Below are 12035 nucleotides of genomic sequence, written 5' to 3' on the forward strand. Positions count from 1 at the left end.
TTATTCAAATTTATCTTCAATTCTTCCATCTTATCGTCCATGTCATTCATCTTAGCTTCCATCTTAGCGTCCATGCCATCCATCTTAGCTTCCACGCCATCCATTTTAGTTTCCATGATGTCCATCTTAGCTTCCAATTCATTCATCTTAGCTTCTACGCCTTTCTTTAAACCATCCATCTTAGCTTCTACGTCTTTCTTTAAACCATCCATCTTGTTTTTTGTTACCTTTTGTGCCAATGAAATTTGTTGCACTTGGTTTCGTAATATTGATATATCATGTTGCATTTCTTCTTCTTCTTCATGAGTCATGCTAGAGCTTTCAAGTTGCTTAGTAGGTGTTTCCATTTTCTTTCTTCGGGGCATCAATTACCGATAATAATGCTCCACTATGCCCTTTGAATTCCTTCAAACTAACTTTTCAAACCAAGCTTATGCAAAAATTTAAAAAATACACACCTTTTTTCACTTGTAGATATTGAATCTAATGTACCTATGTAATTTTGGATCTCCCAGTTATGAAATCGTGACCTATAGTATCCCTCTGCATCCTCTTTCCAATGCCACCAGTCTGATCAAAATTGGATTCTCCAAGGAAGAGTTATACCAAATCTGCCACGGTGACCTGATTATAGACTAGTTCAGTAGAGCAAACTTGTACGACGTGCCACGTGTCACAGTTTCGACCTTAGTACCTAAAACTGATACACAGAAAACTAGAGGTTGTCCTCTTTTTGAAACTTCTTACAAGATTTCAATCTGATGCTCAAAGAAAAAGCTATGATGATTTTTCCCAGTCACCTGTTTGGAATGTAATTCGGGAATCTGAAAAATGCCAACTTCCTCAAATCATATCTCCGCACATATAGTGAGAAAAGCTCTGAAACTTGGACCCAAAGTTCAGAACTATTTCAGCCCAAATGGGTTTTTTTTTAATCTTCTGAAATGTCGCAAGAAAAAAGTTATAGCTAAAATGGTACGATGACTTGTTTGGAGCAGCAAAACCCTAGAATCCAAAGCTTTGATACCAAATGTTATGAAACTAGCTCACAAAGAGATATAAAAGATAGATCAATGCCTTAGAAATAAGCCTCTTCGAGGGGGAAACCTCCTTTACATTACACAAATGTACAATTCTTAGATGATTCAAATGACAAAACCTCCTTTCTATATATAGGAGTCTACGGGGTCACAATATAACCAAGCCGACCTAACAATAATAATATAAAGGCACAAAAATAATAATAGAGGGATTCTATTGGGCACAATAACAACAATATGGGGACAATAGGGGCACAATAATAACAATAAGGGATACAACGACAATAGTAATAGGGGGATCACTAATATTATAAGGACCTAACATCATCACGACGTTGTGTGAACTTGCTTAGATACTGCGGTATAGTGTCATCCTTCGGCATCTTGATACATCAAAGTTTATCCTTAAACGTCAAATTCATGTGGTCACTATTATTATCGAAAAAAAATTGAGTTCTTTCCACATCATGAAGGGGTTTCTTTTCCATGGATATTCGAGATAATATTATCTCATACTCCCTCCAAGATTATTCTCCTCGCCTTGGATACATATTTCTTCCATTGTGCAAGGTCCTAGACATCAACTACTAGTGGTCTTGGAATATTTGTCTTGAAATATTCAAGAAATCCATTGTCATCCAATACTTTCTCTATGTCATCCTTCCATGCAACAAAATTTGAGGTGCCTTCCAAGGCATACTCTAGCCTTAGTCTGTTGAAGGCCATCTTCTCAGCTCTAAAGAAACCGTACCACACTGATCTTCAAATTCAAACCTCTGAGAAACAACTTCAAATTTCCTGCTCTAATGTGAATCTAGCTCTGATACAATGTAGAAATTAGGTTGTATATTTTCAACTTCTTATGAAGTTTTAATTAAAATTACAAGATACAAACCTACTCTACTTCTATTTAGACATTAATTCAAAATTTAGAACAAATCATAGACATACAAGAAGAAATAACACACATGCAACAAGTATTTTTATCTAGGGAAAGAAATTTTCTAAAAACCCCAATGCCTTCCTCCATTAATCAAATGAATAAAGATGCATTACAATTGCTTTCCTCAATTGAGCACACCCCACAAGTTCATAACCTATCTCTTTGCTCATTGAAGGCCTCTGACCCAGACTTAGTCAAAATTTTCCTCATCTTGAGCTCCTATTTCCTTGCGTTGTTCCTTGATGAATTACCCCATATTATTTAGGAAGTTCCTTTGATTGAATTTTGCAATTAATTAGGTAGATCATCGAACTGCATGCAACACCTGTACACTCAAGACTAGTCGGCAACTGACTTTACACTGCCTTGGAATATCTACCTCAACTAGGTAACTCAAATTCTCTGCATGCACTAGTTATTTTGGGATGATTCACCAGTTAACTAGATGATCATTGAGTTTGACTAAAGTCCCACTGCTTAACTGGCCTTCGACTAGTTCCTCCAAAAGTTGGAAATAGTTTAATCGAAAACAACTTGAGATAGGTGACCTTGATTACTACAAATTAACAATCACACATGCTAAACTGAACTCTAACTCCTCCAAATCAAATTTACTTGGTGACACAAGCCATGTCACACAAGATAACATCATCCAAGTTGTCTGCTGATGTGGAAATTCGAATTTTCTCAATTTAATCAAGGAAAAATGAAATTGAGAATTTCTTGGTGCATTTTTCAACAACATCTCCACAAAATAAATACATAAAATGGAAAATGGATAGATATTCTCAACTTCACCCAACTGATATGATATTACTCTCACCCTTTGGATTGCAATTACAACATCACCCTGTTAACTACAAACTCTTACACGTAGAGGGGCTAACATATGGCTTACCTCTAGAGGAAACAAGGTCTCCCATCATTGAATAATTGTCAATTCTTCTAATTTAAAATATAGGGATACATTCACAGTTGTTTTATCCCACAACTGGCCTAGTAAAATCCATTCACATTATGGAATATTTAAAGAGCCTTAGAGCATAATTCAACTTATACACTCACCTTACTCAATAGCACATCCCATATTCATCATAGATAACTTGTTTAAATAATACATCTATATATAAGATTCATTCATGAAGGAAGTAATATCTAGCACTCAAGAAAAACCATACAATAAATTCATCTCATCACTTACATATATTCAATGAACTAGCATAACAACTTCTAGCTTATCATTACAAACACTAGTAACTAGCATAGTAAGAATCATGAAATGTTGAACAACAATTTTATTTCATTAGCAAAGAAATAGATACAATTATCTAGTTCAATTACAATTGCTGGAAACTGAAGAAGGGAGATCCATTATCCATCAAGTCATAGGCATAGCTACAAAATATACTTCCTATAGTTATCCGCCTTTGAGATGAATCTAAGAAGTTTCTCTTAGGGTTCTATATATTTCAAATCAAGACTGAGGACATGAAAGTTATTCTCCTTCATGCAAGTATTCTTGTATAAATAACCTACTAGGTATATATATATATATATATATATATATATATATATATATGATATTGTTATGCTCTTAACCTATAAGACGATACCAGAATACCAAATATGTGAAGAAATATACCCAGAACATAGAACAATGAGAAATAACAGCAAGTATTTTATTATTCAAAAAGCAATGTTCACTTGCCTCTTCGAGGGGGCAACCCCCAATAGAGCTAAGCTCAATTACAAAATAAGACACGATGATCCTCGAGGGGAGTCTCTATCCTTTATATAGGGTTCGTACATGCAATACCATGGGGCAATACCATGGTTCTTATTAATACCATCTATCCAATACCATGGCCCATTTGCAACTAACTGTGGTCCCTTCATTAAATGCGGGTTAACCACTTACAATTATTAATATGGGCTTTATTGACTGTTTACTTAACTATAACTATGATTCAATCCTATTACATAAATAAGGGGGGTTAGCGTTGGACCCTAACATGCCCTCCCCCATAAGAATAGCCTTGTCCTCAAGGCTGAAGCTACGAAAAAGGCTAAAGGATAGTGGCTGGTTCCCAGGTTGCATCTTCCATAGAGGTGTCTTTCCACTTAACGAGGACTTCCTTGATCGTGCGGCCACACAGGTGTCGTTCTCGTGTGTCAAGAACCTGTTCAGGTTGGATCCAGATTGACCCTTCTTCATCCAGTTTAGGTAGACTGGTTTGAATTCTACAATTGTTCCCAATCACTTTCTTGAGGCATGAGACATGGAAGACTGGATGGATTTTGCAGTGGGTGGCAAAGCTAGCTTGTAGGCAACTTCTCCAATGCGCTGAAGTACTTGATACGGTCCGTAGAATTTTGGAGATAATTTCTAACAACCCTTGTCTTTGAGTGATTTTTTCTTATATGGTTGCAGCCTCAAAAATACCTGATCCCCTTCTTGAAATTGGCGTTCTAAGCGATGTTGATCTCCCTGTTGCTTCATGCGGTTTTGGGCTTGATGAAGATTCTCTCTAAGCTGGGCCAGCATGGTTGTGCGGTTCTGTAGGAGTTGATCCACTGCTTGTACCTTCAATCATCCCTTGATATAAGAAGTAGGGGAAGGAGGGAGTTGACCATAAACTGCTTCATATGGAGTCATTTTGGTGGTGGCATGATAGTTGGTGTTATACCACCATTCAGCTAGAGGTAACCACCATACCCAGAGATGTTGCTTTTCTGAAGTGAAACACCTAAGGTAGGTCTCCAGACATTTTTTGACTGCTTCAGTGTGACCATCAGTTTGTGGATGATAAGAAGTACTGAGTTGTAGTTGGGTACCTTGTAGCCGGAAGAGTTCCTGCCAAAAGCTATTGGTGAAGATCGGATCACGATCAGACACAATGGAAGTGGGCATGCCATGCAATTTGAAGATTTGATCCATGAAAGATTGAGTGACCAAAGTCAATGTAAAAGGGTGGGGTAGGGCACAAAAATGAGCATACGTAGAAATTTTGTCCACAACCACCATGATGACTGACTTGTTTCCTGACTTTGGAAGACTCGTAATGATATCCATAGAAACCTCCGTCCAGATTGAGGTTGGGATGGGTAATTCCTATAATGTGCCTGGGGATTTGACTGTTTCTCCTTTGTGGCACTGACAGATGTCGCATTCAGCTACAAAAGTAAGAATGTCCTTTTTCATGCCTGTCCAAAAAAATGATCTTCGAGTGTGAGCATACGTCTTCTGAAAGCCTGAATGTCCTGCAGTGGGAGATGAGTGCAACTCCACAAAAATGCAGCTTTTGAGGGTGGATGTTGGTGATATTACGACTCTGTCCTTGTAGCGAAGAATCTCACCCTGCCACGAGTAGCCCACTGTACAATTTGGATCCGCCTGTAATTGATTAATGAGTTCGGAGAGCCAAGGATGTGAAAACCATTCCTTGCAAGCCTCTTCAATCCATTTTGGAATGGGAAGGGAAATTGCAAGCAGGGTACTTTCCTCCTCAAATTGGCGAGATAACGCATCTGCTACAATATTTTCGCTCCCTTTCTTGTAAATTATCTCATAATCATATCCCAGCATTTTGGCGAGCCATTTATTTTGTTGTGGTGAGGATAGGTGTTGCTCCAAAAAATATTTAAGGCTTTGATGGTCTGTGCGGATTTGGAAACGTCACCCCAACAAGTATGGTTGCCAGGTATCTACTACATGTAAGATGGCCATCATCTCCTTCTCATAGGTAGATTGTCTCAGATTCTTCCCACTTAGTTGTTGGCTCGTGAAGGCCAAGGGTCGACCTCCCTGCATTAAGACCGCCCCAATACCCGTACCAGAAGCATCACATTCAATCACAAAAGATTTTGTGAAGTCGGGTAGTGTTAAGACTGGAGTGGAACACATGGCATGTTTGAGAGCTGTAAAGGCTTGTTGTGCTTCATCATTCCAGAGGAATGAATTTTTCTTGAGGAGTTGAGTGAGGGGCCTAGCAATGCGACAATAATTGTAGACAAATTTGCAATAGTAGCCTATGAGGCCCAAAAATCCTCTCAAGCTCTTCAAGGTCTTTGGTTGAGGCCAATCCTGCATTGCCTGGATCTTTTTGGGGTCCACCCTGACACCTTCACGCCCCACAATGTGGCCCAAATACTCAACTTCTTCCATGCAAAAAGAGCACTTGGACATTTTGACAAATAATTTATGCTTGCGGAGCAGTTGCAAGAGGAGATCTACATGCTGAAGATGTGTGGCCCAGGTGTGACTGTAGATGAGGATGTCATCAAAGAAAACAAGGACAAATTTTCTGAGATATGGTTTGAGTAGGTGGTTCATAAGGCTCTAAAAACTGGATGGGGCGTTACAAATACCAAATGGCATGACCAAGAGCTCATAATGGCCTTTATGAGTTCGAAAAGTAGTCTTTGGAATGTCTACTTCTTTCATGCGAATTTGGTGGTAGCCTGAGCGAAGGTCGAGCTTAGTAAAGAATTGAGCCCCATTTAGTTCATCCAGCAAATCATCGACAACCGAGATGGGAAATTTATCTTTGACCGTCAACTTATTGAGGGCCCTGAAGTCTGGACACATACGCCATTCCCCATCTTTTTTGAGCACCATGACCATCTGTGATGAATAAGGACTAATGCTGTGACGAATGACGCCTGCTTACAAGAGTTCCTTGATTATTTTTTCAATTTCATTCTTTTGGGTGAATGGATATATATATGGGCGAACATTTAGTGGTTGGTCCCCTGGGACCAAAGTAATGTTATGATCATATTCCCCTCTTGAGGGTGGAAGCTCATGAGGCTTTTCAAAGACTGGCAGATGGTTGTTTAAGATCTGTTGCATCCCAGGATGAATATGAAGAGAATTGGGTTCGAAGGCCTGGATGGCATTAAATTGGGCTATAACTCCATGGTGGCCCTTTTTTAACAATTTTTCCAATCCAATGTGAGCTGATGATAGAGGGAACTCTCGCCTGGAGTCCACGGAGGGTATGTGTGTGGTTGTTCTGCTTAAAGCTCATATATAACTCCTGGAAATCCATTGTGATTGGGCCAAGTGTGCGAAGCCATTTAGCACCTAGGACAATGTCGCACCCTCCCATGTGTATGGAAAACATGTGGGTCTTTAACTGGTAATCCCCCATTCGAAGTTTGACATCTTCACAACAACCTTCACATTTCATTGTCCCCCCATCAGTAATTTGGACCTGAAAGTTAGAAACTGCTCAGACAAAACAATGCACTGCTTCCGCGACTCTTTGATGGATGAAATTATGTGTACTACCACTATCAATCAAGACTACTACTGGGCGATTCTTAATAAAACCTCTAATTTTGAGAGTTTGGGGAGAAGAAATCCCTGCCAAAGCATGCAGCTAGATAACTGGTTCTTCAGGTACATTGTCCTGCTAGTTGTCCTCTTCTTCCTCATCTGGTTCCTCAAGTGGTGGGGCTTCCTCCGATGAACTGTGATCAATAGCATCAATTTGAAAGAATTTGGGCTCCTTGCATTTATGCCCTGGGGAGTATTTCTCATCACAGTAGTAACACAATCCTTGCTTTCTTCTTTCCGCCATTTCTGTTGGTGACACCTTTTGAACCTTGAGTGTTTGGGTAGTGCTTTGAGCCTGTGTGGGGAAACCCTTGGCGATGAAATTTGGGCGATTGGACTGGGCCGCTAACGCATGTTCTACTTCACGAGCTATCTTGTAAGCATGCATCCATGAGCTAGGGTGGTGCAGTCAGACGTGGGCTTGTATGGCTTCTTGAAGACCACTGACAAAACATTGCACGTAGAACTCATTATGTAGACCTCCAATGCGAAAATCTAAGGCTTCAAAGGCTGCAATATATTCGTTCATTGTTCCTGTCTGTAGGAGCTTAGTGAGACAACCCAAAAAATCAAATTCATGGTCAAAGTGGTCCATAAGAGATTTTTTGAATGTCTGCCAAGTCAAGGACCTTCCATAGCAATGTTGATGTCATTGCCACTATTGCCATTTTTCATTGTCCAAGTACATGATACCCACACTAAGCTGAGTCGCATCATCCAGGATGTAATTCAATGTGAAATATTGCTCCATTTGTGCTATCCATGCGGCCAGGTGAGAACCATCAAATTTATACATGTCTAGCTTTGGTGGTCACAGATGGGATTGTTGGTGGGTGCCAAAGAGGTGAAGAGACTGGCTAGACTCTCCCTCAATGTTTTCATTGCCAATAGATGCCTCCGCGCGTGCCTCCACCTTGCCCTTAGAGAGTGTTTCATTTAAGTTCTTCAGCTGCAAGATGACATCTTGCAATTGTGATTCAAGGCTGTCAATCCTCTCATTGGCCATAGCTTGAGCTCTAGTTTGTACCATGCACAGATTTGATGTTCTTGAAATTTGGGACCCCCTGAAATTTTTGGCCCTAACAATTGAATGGTACCACCTTGCTCGGCTCATCGATCGGATTCTTATCGGCTAAGTCACCAATAAGTGCCCAGGGGGGTCTCAGACTTTTTTTTTTTTTTAACTCCTTGCTTAGGAATACTACAGTAGCTGAATCCCAGAAATGTCAATGTTGCCCAAAGTCCCACGAAAATCATGCCCAAGTATAGGAACCCACACAATTAGTCAGATCTGAATGGCAGATCTGATTGTTGCGACGGCTACAGAGCCCAAACTGCTAGATTTGGATGGCAGATATGATGGATCTGAGAGATCTGAATGGCGGAACTGATTGCTGCTGCAGATCTGATGGATCTAATAGATATGAATGGCTGATCTGATTTATCTGAACAACGGAATTGATTGTTGCTGGTGTGACAAAACCCCATTTACGATATTTGATCTGGCAAAGATTATGCGTGATCCAGAGATAGAGAAGGGAACTATGGTCTCCAGGGGTGTCAGGTGCTACAGATCGCAATATACATAAGGGTCTGACAGCAGTACTCGGCCCAATTTTTCAGGGCACTAACCAAGGAGGATCAACCATACCCTTAGCTGTACAACTCAACTACCCTATCGTACGCACGAGTAATCTCTCTGAGTGTTGTTCTCAGTGTACTGTAGCAGCAATATGGCCGACAGTTTATCTATGGCGAGGTTTCAATGGAGCTAGGGGGCTTCCGATATACCGAGAGGGTACTTGGAAGACAGTCCGTGCATGGTTATGTCTAATGCGCTACTACTCGAAGGGGTACCCAAAGGGTTACAAGGGAGTCCAACAAGCATGACCACCTCTTGTATTTCCTGCATGTATGCCTCCCCAAATCTGCAGGTTTATGTGCTCAACGACAGATCTCGTGGTTTAAAGAGGCCGAAACATGTCTCTACCAAAAAAAAAAATTGCTAAAAATTGGAGATCCCACCAGCCCTGGAAAGCACTTTGATACCACTTATTATGCTCTTAACCTGCAATACGATACCAAAATACTAAATATGCGAAGAAATATACCCAGAACATAGAACAATGAGAAATAATAGCAAGTATTTTATTATTCAGAAAGCAATGTTCACTTACCTCTTTGAGGGGGCAACCTCCAATAGAGCTGAGCTCAATTACAAAATAAGACACGATGCTCCTCGAGGGGAGTCTCTATCCTTTATATAGGATTCATACATGCAATACCATGGGGCAATGCCATGGTTCTTATTAATGCCATCTATCTAATACCATGGCCCATTTGCAACTAACTGTGGTCCCTTCATTAAATGCGGGCTAACACTTACAATTAGTAATATGGGCTTTATTGACTCTTTACTTAACTATAACTATGACTCAATCCTATTACATAAATAAGGGGGGTTAGGGTTCGACCCTAACATATATATATATATATATATATTAACTCTTCACAATTGCATTTTATATGTGTGGTTTATTTCCTTTAACAAATGAAATATAATAGACAAATATAATCCAAATATACCTTTTAGAAACTATCCAACAACATATTTTGGATAAAAAAAAATGCTTTAGGTTTTTCGCAAGCATGAGAACCCTAAGCTAGTTCTCAAAAAATGTTGCTTCATGCAATATCAAGGGATTAACAAATCCAAAAAAAAAACTGAAGGATTATCATTATGTTGTAAGATCTCGACATTTTTTCTTTGTGGGTAATCAAATTCACTTGTTTTTGTTTGAACAACACATTCACTGTGATTTGGTCTCAAAATTTTGATATTTTGACATGTTGACTCATAGGAAGGGGAGTGGTGGCATCACTATGCTAGACTCACCCCATCTAGCCTCATTTGGTATCAATTAGGCATTTTTCATATAAATATCACATATCTTTGCTCCAACATTAGGTCAAAACCCTACCTCCTCTCTTTTTTTCATTGGAAAGAGGCTTACAAAATTTACTAAGTTTCTTTATCTATAGTTCCAGTTGTTTCTAGTCTCAAAACATATGAGTGAGGTGGAATTGTCTACCATGAATATTAAGCAATATGAAAATGTATTCTGTAGAAGGCATACCAAATACATTATGGGTTCAATCCCTTAGAAAAATAGATGGGTTCATTCTCTCCTTAGATAGGTTTACTCATTTGTGTAGACTCTTTACTGGTAAGTGGGGTAAATCCAATGCAAATGTTAGCAGGTTCCTCTTCTCTACACTCTCCATGAAGAGAGGTGTGTTTGATCCAATGCAAATTTTAGCGGGTTTCTCCTTTGCAGACCCTCATTACTAGTAAGTGATGTCAACCAATGCAAAGGTCAACAGGTTTGGGGGTGTTTTTATTTGGTTTGGATAATGGCACGAGAGTGTTTTTTATGTTTGAAATTTGTTCTTTTATTTTTATTTATTTTTTCTTATTTTTCATTTGTTTTATTTTATTCTTTATTTTCATTTGTTATTTGTTTGTAATATATTTTATATTTATATTTGTATATAATATGTGTGATATAATTATATATAATCCTCTTAACCCTTAAACCACCCTATCCTCCTAACCACTAAATCCCCTTACCCCTACACCTTCCAAACCTTCAATCTCTAACTCCTAACGCCTCACCAAAAATGACATCTAAAGCCCCCCAAAAACATTATTTATGTTAAACCTTGAAATGGCTACTATATGACACTTGTAGCTCAAAGATTTCATTTAGGGACTGGGTAGTGGTTTTGGAGAAAGCATGTGGTTCTTTTGGTGGATGGGCATGGAGAGGTAGAAGTTTACTAAGGTTAGTGGGAAGAGGGTTAAAAAGTTGTGTTAAATTATCAATATTGACCAATGGTTAAAACCAATCAACACATGCTCAGTATGGGTTATGAGATTATAGGTTTGTAGTTTATGAGATAAATTAATGACAATGACTTCTGACCAATCATTAATACATACAAAATGGAGTAAAGCTTAAAAACATGTAATTAACCCATATAAGAAAATATTTTAAAAAAATCATAGAAAATGTATAATCACATACCTCCTATATTTCAATAATTCAATATCATTGATATTCTTCTTTTTCCAACTCCACATTTGTATCATCCAATTTAGAATCGATGTTAGAAGGATTGTCCATAGAAATATCATCATTAGTGTCATTTTTAACAATTGCATGATCTATATCATCATTAAGAACATTGTCATTTACATCTAGCTCAACTTCCTTGACTTTTTCATCTAACACATATACTGTAACACCCTCCTCCCACATCTACCTAAGTAGCCGTCCAACCGGGGTAAACATGTGACGAGAAGTTACTATGATATGATTCGACCTTCGAAGTCACATTAAGGAAGTGGAACCGATGGAAAGACACCATACATACCTTCAACATTAGAAATAGGACCCCTAGGAACCATCCCAACCTTTCTGCAAACCAGCGCCTTGGTCCCACTGAGAATTTGGACCACTTGACCCTTGGACACTCCCATACCATAGGCATGTCAGCGTCCAAGAGGCTTTGGATGCTCTCATGACAAGGCATGCTAGCATCAAGGGATTAAATTTCATGGTGTTGTGCCAACATCCCTGGGATTTGAACCACTTTTTCAGGCCTAGAACCCAGGTCACTACCCAGAATTGAATTAAACTCTTAGAAC

The sequence above is a fragment of the Pinus tabuliformis genome, chromosome 8, assembly GCF_031772625.1.
Source record: "Pinus tabuliformis cultivar Carrire ecotype Pingquan chromosome 8, CPIR1, whole genome shotgun sequence".
NCBI classification, from domain to species: Eukaryota; Viridiplantae; Streptophyta; class Pinopsida; order Pinales; family Pinaceae; genus Pinus; species Pinus tabuliformis.